This window comes from Phodopus roborovskii, unplaced genomic scaffold (genome assembly GCF_943737965.1).
Source record: "Phodopus roborovskii unplaced genomic scaffold, PHOROB, whole genome shotgun sequence".
NCBI classification, from domain to species: domain Eukaryota; kingdom Metazoa; phylum Chordata; class Mammalia; order Rodentia; family Cricetidae; genus Phodopus; species Phodopus roborovskii.
In genome coordinates, this window is record NW_026126485.1 from 14,593,764 (window position 1) to 14,607,135 (window position 13,372).

Sequence of the window (13,372 nt, forward strand, 5' to 3'; positions counted from 1 at the left end):
TTGCCTGCAAATTTCAAGATTCCCTTGTTTTTTTTTCTGCCAAGTAGTATTCCATTGTGTAAATGTGACACATCTTCTTTATCCATTCTTCAGTTGAGGGGCTTATAGGTCAGAGGAGGAATAGACAAGAGGAGAAAGAGAGACCCATTATAGGTTTCAAGAGAAAACTGATTCTAGAGAAATGTTCAGAGACCTACAAGACTGACCCCAAATAACAATTTGAGCAACAGTGGGAAGGCTACCATGAATGCCCTTCCCTGATAATGAGATTGATGACTAACCTATCCACCATCATAGAGACCTCATCTAGTAGCTGATGGAAACAGAAGCAGACACCCACAGCAAAACACTGAGCCGAACTGGAATCCAGATGCAGAGAGGGAAGACAAGACCAGGCTACAGAAACCCACAGACTACTGACCTGAAAAAGGAGGAGCTAATGGGCACACAGGCTTATAGATGGGACTCTAGCATGGGACTGACTCATATCCCCTGAACATGAGTCTCAGTTAGAAGGCCTGGGCAGTCTATGGGACCTCTGACAGTGGAAGCAGGATGTATCCTTGGTGCACAAAAGGAATTTGGGAGCACATTTCCTATGGAGGGATATTCCCTTAACCTAGAGGCAGGAAGGAGGGCCTAGTCCCTACTCCAAATGACTTGACAGATTTAGATGACCTCTCCTGAAAGGCATCACTCTACAGGTGGACTGGGGGGGATGGGATGGGAGGGTGGTTGGGGAACTGGGATCAATATATAAAATAAGAAAAATAAATAAATAAAGATAAAATGAAATAAAAAATAAAAACAAAAAGAAAGTCAGAATCAGAGGGAACAATAAAACATATGTGACTTGAAAAGGCCAGGCATTCAATTTGAGCTGAGGTTTAGAATGGGATGCCAAGTCACAAGCCATGAAGAAGTTATATAAGAATCTACTAGTTTGTAAGCTAATTTAGAATATAATATATGGAAAAAAGAAGTTTGAAAATAAGTTCCTTACAGAATTCATGCCAGGAGCATGAGGCAGCTGCTCATTTTACATTCAGAATCAGGAGTCAGAGAGAGAGGAGAAAGGAAGGGAGAGAGAGAACAGAGAGAGGTGATAGGAAGGGAGGAATGGAATCAGAGAGGGAGGGAAAGAGGCAGAAATGGAGGAAGGGAAACATGGAAGGGAGGGGAGAGAGAGAGAGAGAGAGAGAGAGAGAGAGAGAGAGAGAGAGAGAGAGAGAGAGAGAACAAACACACAGGGTGTGGATTTTAGCCCATTTTCTCCTTTTTATGAAGTCTGAAATCCTAGTGTGTGAAATGATGACATTCATATATCCACATTCAGAATGGTTCTCAGACTATGTCAAAACAAGTTATTTTTATCTTCACTGATTCTTGGAGCTATCAATTTTACAATGTTAGACCCCACACTATCTCAAAGAAATAACAGGAAAGAACATAAATTATAGAGGTCATAAGATGATATGAGAAAATCCCTTAAAGAAATGGATGAAAGCACAAACAAACATTGGAAGAAATTGAGGAAAGATAGAGGAAAGGACCAAACAAAAACTGCAAGAAATTAACAAGTCCCTTAAAGAAAGTAAGGAAAGCCAAGGGAACAAACAGTTCAAGACCTGAAAGCTGAAATAGAGACAATAAAGAAAACACAAACTGAGGGAAAATGCTGGAATTAGAAAAACTGGGTACAATGAGGAACTCCAGATGCAAGCATAACCAACAGAATACAAACGATCCAAGATAGAATCTCAGTCACTGAGGTTATACTAAAAGAAATAGATTCATAGACCAAAGAACATCTTAAATCCAACATATCCTAAACACAAAACATCCAGGAAATGTGGGACGCCATGAAAAGACCAAATCATAGGAATAGAAGAAGGCAAAGAGCCCAGCTCAAACTTGCAGAAAACATATACAACAAAATCACTGAAGAAAAACTTTCTCAATCTGAAGAATTTGAAAGGACAAGAAGCATACAGAACACCAAATAGACTGAACCAAAAAAAAAGTGCCCTTGTCACAAAATAGTCAAAATATCTAACATACAGAATAAACAAAGAATATTAAGAACAGTGGAGGAAAAAGGCCAGGTAACATATAAAGGCAGACCTCTCAAAATTACACCTGACTTCTACATGGAAAATCTAAAGGCCAGAAGGTCCTGGATAGATGTTCTACAAATACTAAGAATCCATGGAGGCCAGCCCAGGCTATAATACCCAGCAAAAATCTTAATTACTATGGACAGAAAAAACAATATATTTAATGACAAAGCCAGATTTCCACAATATATATCCACAAATCTAGCCCTACAGAAAGTCCTGAAGGAAAACTCCAACATAAGGAAGTTAACTATGCTCACAAAAACATAGGCAATACATAAACCCAATTTACCAGAACTAAAAATAAATAAATAAATAAATAAAAGTGGGGCAAATAAACTCAATAACACTACCAACAACACATCTAAAACAAACAAGAATTAATAATCAATGGTCCTTACTTTCCCTCAATATCAATGGTCTAAACTTGCCTATAAAAAGACACAGTCTAATAGAATGGATATTCAGACAGGATCCATATGTCTGTTGCATACAGGAAACACATATAAGCTTCAAAGACAGAGACATTACCTCAGGGTAAAGGGTTGGGAAAAGATTTTGCAATCAAATGGACCCAAAACACAAGCAGGTATAGCTATCCTTTGACTTCAAACCAAAATCAATCAAAAGAAGAGATGAAGAAGGTCATTTCATCAATGCCCCAAAACAAAGTCACCTACATTTGTAAAAGAAATGCTTCTAAAATTAAAAACTCACATAAAACCTCACACACTCATAGTGGGAGATCTCAACACCCCACTCTTACCACTACATCACTACAAGGCAGAAACTTAACAAAGAAACAAAAGAACTAACAGAAGTTATGTCCCAATTGGGTTTAACAGACAGCTATAGAATATTCCATTCAAACACAAAAGAATACACCTTCTTCTTAGCTCCACATGGAACCTTCTCAAAAATCGACAACATACCAGGCAACATAATAAACCTGAACAGATACAAAAAAAAAATTGGAATAAACCCCTTGTATCTCATCAGAAATATCATGCTTTAAAGTTGAAATTCAACAAAACCACAAATTGCAGAAACCCTACAATCTCATGGAACCTGAACAAGGCACAATTGCACCATTCCTGTATCAAGGAAGAAATAATTTCCTAGAATTCAAGAAAATGAAGACACAACATATCCAACATTATGCAAGTGCTATGAGGAAAGTTCATTGCACTAAGTGTCCATGTGGGAAAAAAAAAAAAAAAAAACCAGAACATATTCACATAAGAGAATTAACAGCACAACTGAAAGCCCTAAAACAAAAAGAAGTAAACTCACTTCGGGGGCGTAGACATTAGGAAATAATCAATTTGAGGGCTGCAATCAATAAAGTAGAAAATAAGAAAACAATACAAAGAGTTGGTTTTTCAAGTAAATCAAGATACACAAACTTTTCTTTTTGAGAAAACAATTTTTATTATCACTGCCCAGCTCATATTTGCAGATCATGTACCAAATCATGTTTGAAGAGATGAAAATAACTCTACAAGGTTAAGTACAAAAGTACATAAGACAGAAAGCACAAGAAAATCTATGTATGAGATTTTATCCCACCCAAAGCTTTAATATATTTGAAAAGTAGAATTCATGAGCTAAAAAATATTTTCATACTATAGTCCTGTCAAATTTAATTCAAGTGGGTTTAACCAGGTTATAATACTAACACCAGTATCTCTAATCTAATATTTACCAAAAAAAATATTTTTTAAGAAATTAAAGTCAATGCAACACCCATACAAGCTAGATACCAGATGTTTGGTGAAGAAGGACCCATCATCAGAACAAGTCTATAAAGTCCCAAACTGATATTTTTTAAATTGTATCCATTCCACCCATTGAAGATGTGAAACTGAAACCCATTCCTCTTTGTGTATGTGTTTATGATCTTGCCATATCATACTGAGCATCAAGATTTCGAATAACTTCTTGTTGCTTCAAAGTCTTGTAACTTTCTTCATCAACTGAGCTACAGCCAGATATATCTTCACATTTTTTTTATATACCCAAGTCTATTTAAATGAAAACAAACATTTATAGACAATATTTGGGAACATGGGCGACATTCTTTCCAAACTACTTCCTGCTGGTAAGGGGCGCTGTCATGGGGGATTCGGAGAAGTTTCAGAAATCCTGGCTATAGTCTGTGAGGCTGCTTATTCCAGCTGTTTTGAATGTTGGATCACCTGGTACTCTATTTCAGGTGGTCTAGCTTGATCAAACCACATTAGTCTGGAAGGAATCCACATCTTTTCATTTTCTGTGGAAACAAAAATAGAAATCCTTTCCCCCAGTAACTTGTCCTTGAACTTAAATTTTGGAGTCAAACCATTTTTTTTTAATTTAATTTATTATTTTACATGTTGATCCCAGTTCCCTCTCTTTCCCTCCTTCCCTCCTTCCCTCACTCCCTTCCTCCCTCCCTCCTTCCCTCCCTTTTAACCTCTCTGCCCTCTCACATGCACTCTAATCTCCCTCCCCTCCCATCCCCCCACACCAATTCCATATGTAGAGGAATGCCATCCAGTTGGTGTCTTGAAGGTCTGAAAAGTCATGGAAGTAGGAACTAGGGCTTCTCTCTTGTCTCTGGATTAAGGCAGTTATCCCTCCATGGGGGATGTGTTCGCAAAGTCCTTTTGTGCACCAGGGATACATCCTGGCTCCACTATCTGAGGTCCCTTAGACTGCTCAGTCCTTCTGGCTGAGACCCATATTCAGGGGAGCCTGAGTCAGTCCCATGCTGGCATCCTAGCTATCAGTCTGGTGTCCCGTTTGCTCCTCCTTGTTCAGGTAAGCTGTCTCTATGTGTTTCTGCCACCTGGTCTTGTCCTCTCCATCTGCATCTGGGTTCTATTTCGACTCAGTGTTTATGATTGGGTATTTGCTCCTGTTTCCAATAGGCATTAGTTGAGGGCTCCATGGATAAGTTAGTTGTTGATCTCACTCTCCAGGAAGGGCATTTATGATAGCCTTTCCCTGCAGCAGTCTTGAAGTTCTCTAGACCTTTCTTTGTGTTCAATTTTATCTTCAAACCAATATTGGCTCCCTCTTTTATGTTCTCTCTCTCTCTCTCTCTCTCTCTCTGTCTCTCTCTCTTTCCTGTCTTCTATTCCTAACCAGGCTCAATCTTCCTGGTCGCACATGCTTTCCTTTCCTCCCCCTTGTTTTCTCCTAATTCTCTTTCCATTCGCTGCCACCTCCACTCCCCTGAGCTCTGGGGGACTTGTCCCTTACCAGTTCTGTGAGGGACTTTATATGAATCTATTAGAATACACCTTGCACCTTGTATCCTAGTTTCTGTAGTGGTGTTAATTATAGGCTGCTGATCCTTTGCTCTAGGTCTAAAATCCATATATGGGTGAGTACATACTGTGTTCCTCTTTTTGTGACTGGGTTACCTCATTCAGGATGGTTTCCTCAAGTGCCATCCACTTGCCTGCAAATTTCAAGATACCATTATTTTTTTCTGCAGAGTAGTATTCCATTGTGTAGATGTGCCACATCTTCATTAACCATTCTTCTATTGAGGGGCATCTAGGATGCTTCCAGGTTCTTGCTATTAAAAATAGTGCTTCTATGAACATAGTTGAACAAATGTCTCTGTTGCATGGATGTGAATCCTTTGAGTATATGCCTAAGAGGGGGATTGCTGGGTCCTGTGGTAAACTAATTCCCATTTTCCTGAGGAACCGCCATACTGATCTCCAAAGTGGCTGTATGAGTTTGCACTCCCACCAGCAGTGGAGGAGTGTTCCTCTTTCTCCACATCCCCTCCAATATGAGTCATCATTGGTGTTTCTAATCTTAGCCATTCTGGAAGGAGTAAGATGGTATCTCAAAGTTGTTTTGATTTGCATTTCCCTGATAGCTAAGGATGTGGAGCATTTTCTTATGTGTCTTTCAGCCTTTTTGATTTCCTCCATTGAGAATTCTTTCTTCAGTTCTGTACCCTATTTTAAAATAGGGTTATTTGGTGTTTTGTTGACTAGTTTCTTGAGTTCTTTGTATATTTTGGAGATCAACTCTTTGTTGGATATAGGATTGGTGAAAATCTTTTCCCAGTCTGTGGGCTGCTGTTTGGTCTTGTCCACTGTGTCCTTTGTCCTACAGAAGCTTCTAAGTTTGAAGAGGTTCCATTTAATATTGTTTCTCTCAGAGTCTGTGCCCCTGGAGTTATGTTCAGGAAGCAGTATCCTATACCAATTTGTTCAAGGGTACCTCCTACTTTCTCTTCTAAGAGGTTCAGTGTGGCTGGATTGATGTTGAGGTCTTTGATCCATTTGAGTTTTGTGCATGGCAACAGACATGGGTCTATCTGCAGTCTTCTACACACCCTCATCCAATTATGCCAGCACCTTTGTTGAAGATGCTGTCCTTTCCCCATTGTATAATTTTAGCTGTTTTGTTGAAAATCAGGTGATCATAGGTGTCTGGGTTAATATCAGGATTTTCAATTTGATTCCATTGGTCTACCTGTCTATTTTTATGCCAATACCAGGCTGTTTTCAGAACTATAGCTCTGTAGTAGAGCTTAAAGTCAGGAATGGTGATGACTCCTAAAGTTCTTTTATTGTATAGGGTTGTTTTGGCTATCCTAGGTCTTTTGTTTTTCCATATAAAGTTGGTTATTATCCTTTCAAGGTCGGTGAAGAATTGTGGTGTGATTTTAATGGGGATTGCATTGAATCTGTAGATTGCTTTTGGTAAGATTGCCATTTTTACTATGTTTATCCTACCTATCCAAGAGAGTGGGAGTTCTGGTATCTTCTTTAATTTGTTTCTTTAGGGACATAAAGTTCTTATTATATAGGTCTTTTACTTGTTTGGTAAGCGTAACACCAAGATACTTTATGTTGCTTGTGGCTATTGTAAAGGGTGATGTTTCTCTGATTTTTTTCTCTGTCTCTTTGTCATCTGAAAAAAGTAGGGCTACTGATTTTTTGAGTTTATCTTGTATCCTGCTAATTTCCTGAAGGTGTTTATCAGCTGTAGGAGTTCCCTTGTAGAGTTTATAAGGTCGCTCATGTAAACTATCATATCATCTGCAAATAGAAACAGTTTGGCTTCTTTCCAATTTGGATCCCCTTGATCTCCTTTTGTTGTCTTATATCATTAGCTAGAACTTGTAGTACAATATCTCTTCAGATATGGAGAGAGAGGGCAGCCTTGTCTTCTTCCTGATTTTAGAGGAATTGGCTTAAGTTTCTCTCCATTCAGTTTGACGTTGGCAGTTGGTTTGGTATATATTGCTTTTATTATGTTTAGGTATGTTCCTGTTATCCCTGACCTCTCCAAGACCTTTATCATGAAAGTGTGTTGAATTTTTTTGAAGGATTTTTCTGTATCTAGGGAGATAATCTTATGGTTTTTCTTTTTTTTGTTTGTTTATATGGTGGATCATGTTGATAGATTTTCATATGTTAAACCATCCCTGCATTCCAGGGATGAAGCCTACATGGTCACGGTGGATGATTTCTCTGATGTATTCTTGAATTCGGTTTGCCAGTATTTTATTGAGTACTTTTGCATCGATGTTTATCAGGGATATTGGTCTGTAGTTTTCTTTCATAGTTGTGTCTTTGGGAGGCTTGGGTACCAAGGTTTGTGTGGCCTCATAAAAAGAGTTTGGCAATGAACCCTCAGTTTCTATCTTGTGGAACAGTTTGAGGAGTATTGGTATTAGGTCTTCCTTGAATGTCTGGTAGATTTCTGCATTGAATTCATCTGGCCCTGGACTTTTTTTTGGATGGAAGGCTTTCGATGACTGCTTCTATTTCATTGCAGGTTATAGGTCTATTTAAGTTGTTTGTCTGTTCTTGATTTAATTTTGGTAAGTGATAGTTATCCAGAAATTTGTTCATTTCCTTTGAATTTTCAATTTTTGTGGAATACAGATTTTCAAAGTATGACCTGAAAATTGTCAGGATTTCCTCTGTGTCCATTGTTATGTTCCCCTTTTCATTTCTGATTTTGTTAATTTGCATGTTCTCTCTGTGCTTTTTCATTAATTTGGATAAAGGTTTTTTATCTTGTTGATTTTCTTAAAAACAAAAAAACAACTTTTCCTTGCATTGATTTTTTGTACTGTTTTCCTGGTTTCTATTTTGTTGATTTCAGCCCTCACGTTGATTATTTCCTGGCATCTACTCCTACAGGGTGAATTTGCTTCTCTCTGTTCTAAGGCTTTCAGTTGCACTATTAGTTCTCTTATGTGACTATACTCTGTTTTCTTCATATGGGCACTTAGTGCAATGAACTTCCCTCAAAGCACTGCTTACAAGGTGTCCCATAAGTTCGGGTATGTTCTGTCCTCATTCTCATTGAATATTAGAACGTCCTTAATTTCTTTCTTTATTTCTTCTTTTACCCAGAAGTGGTGCAATTGAACATTGTTCAGTTTCCATGAGTTTGCAGGTTTTCTGCTATTTGTGTTGTTGTTGAATTCCAATTTTAAAGCATGGTAGCCCAATAAGATACAGGGGAATATTCCTATTCTATTGTAACTGTTGAGGTTTTTATGCCACCTAGTATGTGGTTGATTTTTAAAGAAGGTTCCATGTGGAGCAGAGAATAAGGTAAATTCTTTTGTCTTTGAATGGAATGTTGTATAGATGTCTGTTAACCCCAGTTGAGACATAACTTCTGTTAGTTCTTTTGTTTCTTTGTTGAGTTTCTGATTTGTGGTCCTGTCTAGTGTTGAGAGTGAAGCATTGAAATCTACCACTATAAGTATGTGATATTTTATATAAGCTTTGAATTTTAGTAGTGTTTCTTTTACGAATGTGGGTGACTTTGTAATGGGTGCATAGATGTTCAGAACTGAGACTTTTGTTGATGGATTTCTCCTGTGATGAATATGAAATGACCGTCTTCATCTCCTTTGATTAATTATGGTTTGAAGTCTAACTTGTTAGATATTAGGATTGCTATGCCTGCTTGCTTCTTATTTCCATTTGATTGGAAAATCTTTTCCCAACCCTTTACCCTGAGGTAATGTCCATCTTTGAAACTTGGATTTATGTCTTGTATGTAGCAGAAGAATGGATTCTGTCTTTGTATTCATTCTGTTAGCCTGTTTCTTTTTATAGGTGAGTTAAGACCATTAATGTTGAGGGTGAGTAAGGACTATTGATTGTTGATGCTTGTTTGCTTTAGGTTTGTTTTTGGCAGTGGTATTGGGAATATATTAGTTCTGCTTTACCCTTGGTTTCTGGTGTAGTTGGATTACCTGTTGCCTATATTTTTGTGGGCGTACTTACCTTCCTTGGGTTGGAGTTTTCCTTCCAATAATTTCTGTAGGGCTGGATTTGTAGATACGTATTGGGAAATTCTGGTTTTGTCATTAAATATCTTGTTTTCTCCATCTATAGTGATTGAGAGTTTTGCTGGATATAGTAGCCTAGGCTGGCATCTGTGTTCTCTTAATACTTTTAGAACATCTATCCAGGACCTTCTGGCTTTGAGAGTTTCCATGGAGAAGTCAGGTGTAATTTTGATAGGTCTGCCTTTATATGTTACCTGTCCTTTTTCCTTTTCTGCTCTTATTATTCTTTCTTTATTCTGTATGCTAGGTGTTTTGATTATTATATGTCGATGGGTCTTTTTTCTTTGGTCCAGTGTATTTGGGGTTCATTATGCTTCTTGTACTTTCATGGGCATGTCCTTCTTCAGATTTGGAAAGTTTTCCTCAATGATTTTGTTGAATATGTTTTCGGCACGTTTGAGCTGGACTTGCTCACCTTCCTCTATGCGTATAATTCTTAGGTTTGTCCTTTTCATGGTATCCCACATTTTCTGGATGTTTTGTGTTAAGGATTTGTTGGATTTATGATTTTCTTTGGTCGATGAATCTATTTCTTCTCATTTATCTTCTGCGCCTTAGATTCTCTCTTCCATCTCTTGAGTTCTGTTGGTTATGCTTGTGTCTGTAGTGCCCATTTTTTTGCCCAGTCTTTCTATTTCCAGCATTCCTTTGGTTTGTATTACCTTTATTTTCTCTATTTCAGTTTTCAAGTCTTGAACCGTTTCCTTCACATGCTTAATTGTTTTTTTCTTGGCTTTGTGAACTTTCCTTAAGGAATTTGTTCATTTCTTCCACTTTTTTGTTTATTTTTTCCTCCATTTCTTTAAGGGATTTTCTCACATCTTCTTTGAGGGCCTTGATTATTTTTATGATGGTAATTTTTAAGTTGTTCCCTTCTGCTTCCTCTGCTTTGTTGTTGTGTTCCATTCTAGTTGGTGTAGATTCCCTAGATTCTGGTGGTGTCTTGCTTGTCTTTCTGTTGTTAGGTGTTTTCTTGTATTGCCTTCTTCCCATAGCTTCTTCCAGTAGGTGTTGGTGGGGTCTCCCCTTCTCTCTATGGTACTTCCCCAGTGGGCTTATGTGGGTCAGAGATTCAACATCTGTAGCTCTGGGTTGTCCAAGTTCTCTAGATGTCTCTCTGCAGACAGGGACCCAGGGATGGGGTCAAGGATGAGGATCCAGTAGAAGATGCCAGCAGGAACTCACAGTGGTCCTGCAGAGATAGGCAGATCTCTGGGAGGGGCCCTGGCCTCCAGCAGAGGACTGGAGGTGGGGGTCAGAGACCAAGCAGGTAATAATTATGTGTGGTCCCGTGTGGATAGGCAGGTCTCCTTTGTGCAGAGTTACTCCGAGAGGTCTCCGAAGTAGGGTGGACTGTTGGCTCCACCCTCTGTCCCAGTGCTCAACCAGAGAAACAGGACCATGGCCAGGGTAGGTTACAGGGTAGGGGTTCCCAGGCTCATGGTGGGGATGGGTGGGCGTGTATCAGAGCTCCAAGGGTGCTCCCAATGGGGACCGGACACAGGAGCAGCAGGATCAGGGGCCAACTCAGAGAGTTTGGGGGGTGGGGGAAGAGATTGTAGCAGAGAGGCAGCCCCGATTTGTCCCAGACTTACCTCTGGGCAGAAGAGGACAAAGGCTGAGCTGAAACATGGGAAGGTTTTGCAGGATAGTCGGATCTCACTGGAAACTGGAACTCTCCAGCTGAGGCCTCTTTCTTTAGCAGAGGCCCGGATTTGGGGGTCAAGGATCTTGAGGGCAGGAGCTCAGAGTGGACCTGCAGAGATAGGTGGATCTCTGGGAGGGACCCAGGACTCCAGCAGAGGACTGGAGGTGGGGTCTGAGACCAACCAGGTGGAAATTACAGGTGGTCTCGCGTGGATAGTCAGGTCTCCTTTGTTTAGAGTTGCTCAGAGAAGTCTCCTAAGTAGGGTGGACTATTGGCTCCACCCTCTGTCCTACATCTTCACTATTAATGCCCATTAACTTTCTAAATTGGACATTTTGGTCCTTGTTTCCAAAATTTAATTTTTCCCATATTTCAGCAGACTGAAATTTGTCTTCTTTTTTGCTTTGCCAGAGCAGTTTCCTCTTTTTCTCTTGCTCAGACAACTTCATTGGATTCACAGCAGCTGATTTATAGTAGCTAGGTAGAGCTATGCTAATCTCTTCCAAGGCTTTCGCTTGCAGGGCTGCCATTTACCCTGCCATAGTTATCTGAGGAGTCTCTTGTGTTCCTGATGCCAACAGTGCAGCAACATTGAAAACAGAACATCTAGTGGTGGCAGATGCTGCAGCCATTTCTTGATGTTTTTGCTTTTCAACCATTTCCTTTTTTCATTGTTATTGTAATTTCTTTGCCCTTTCCAATTTCCTAGCTAGAGCTTCCTGTGTCCATTGCTGTGTTTCTTCCTCTGAAAGAGGTGGACTTGGTGTCCAGCTTAGACTTCTGCTAAATCTTCTTGGTTTTTCAATTCTCTTTTTGCTATCTTGGGTTCGACTCCTTATTTGCTCCTGCTTCTAGTTCTATGCCTGTGTCTGGATCTTGATTGGGAACGTGTTCTAATCCTTCATTTTCTATCCCTATTTCTAGATCTTGACTTCTTACTATCTCTTCTTCTGAACTGAGACTTTTTTCAATCCCTAATCCTGGAATGAGACTTCTTCTGCTCCTGCTACTACTTCGATAGAGCCATTCAATACACCTAGATCTTCAATGACTTCTGCCTTGGCATGACTTCCTTTCCTTGCTTTTGTATCTGTCCTCACCATTTTCAAATGAATTTAATCGTTCTCTTCCTCTCCCAGAAGAATATTCTTTGCCATTGTGCTCCTCAGACTTATGTCTCTAAGGGGACTCATCTTTAGATTCATGTCTTCTTGCCTCTTTGCTTCTGCTCCAGCTCCTATTTTTCTCTTCCTTCATCTTACTGTTCTTTTTTCTTTTCTCTATCCGGGGATGTCTTTTCTGGGTCTAGCCCATCTCGTTCTGTATCAGTAGCTGCCATTGCTTTGGTTCCCGGCAGCTAAGATAGCACTGTTGACGCACTCAACAATACTCATTATAAAATCTTTTATCCAAACTAACCCAAAAAGCAGAGAAATAACATGCAAATCAATAAAATCAGAAATGAAAAGAGGGGCATAACAACTGACATTAAGGAAATCCAGAGAATTTCCTTGTTATACTTTGAAAATATGTACTCTACAAAATTCAAAAATCCAAAAGAAACAGACAAATTTCTGGATAGCTATCAGTTACCAAAATTAAACCAAGAAGAGATCAGCAAATTAAACAGGCCTATAACTCCTAATGAAATAAAAGCAGTCATCAAAATCTCCCAATCAAAAATCAAAATAAAAAAGCCCAGGGCCTGATGACTTCAGTGCAGAATTCTGCCAGAATAAATAGAAGCAGAAAGTTGATTACAAAACTCTTCCTATGAGGCTACAATTACCTTGGTACCTGAGCCACACAAAGACACAACTGAGGGAAAACTACAGAACAATATCCATTATGAGTATTGATGCAAAAGTACTCAATAAAATACTGGCAAATTAAATCCAAGAACACATAAGAGAAGTCATCCACTATGACCAAGTAGGCTTCATCCCAGGGATACAGGGATCCACCATATAAACAAACTGAAAAAGAAAACTCATATGATCATCTTACTAGATGCTGAAAACAACTTTGACAAAATACAAAACACTTTCATGATAAAGATCTTGGAGAGATCGCGATAACAGGAACATACCTAAACATAATAAAAGCAATATACATTAAACCAACAGATGACATCAAACTGAATGCAAAGAAGCTTAAGGTGATTCCTCTAAAATCAGGAACAAGACAAGGCTGCCCTTTTTCCTCTCCTTATCTCTTAAATATTGAACTTGAAGTTCTAGATAGAACAATAAGACAACAAAAGGAGATCAA

At 39.0% G+C, this 13,372-nt stretch overlaps 1 pseudogene; it reads right to left on the reverse strand.

Moving 5' to 3' along the window:
- Window positions 1-3,944: 3,944 nt before the first annotated feature.
- Window positions 3,945-12,440, reverse strand: LOC127229956 (arginine/serine-rich coiled-coil protein 2-like; annotated as a pseudogene).
- Window positions 12,441-13,372: the final 932 nt, after the last annotated feature.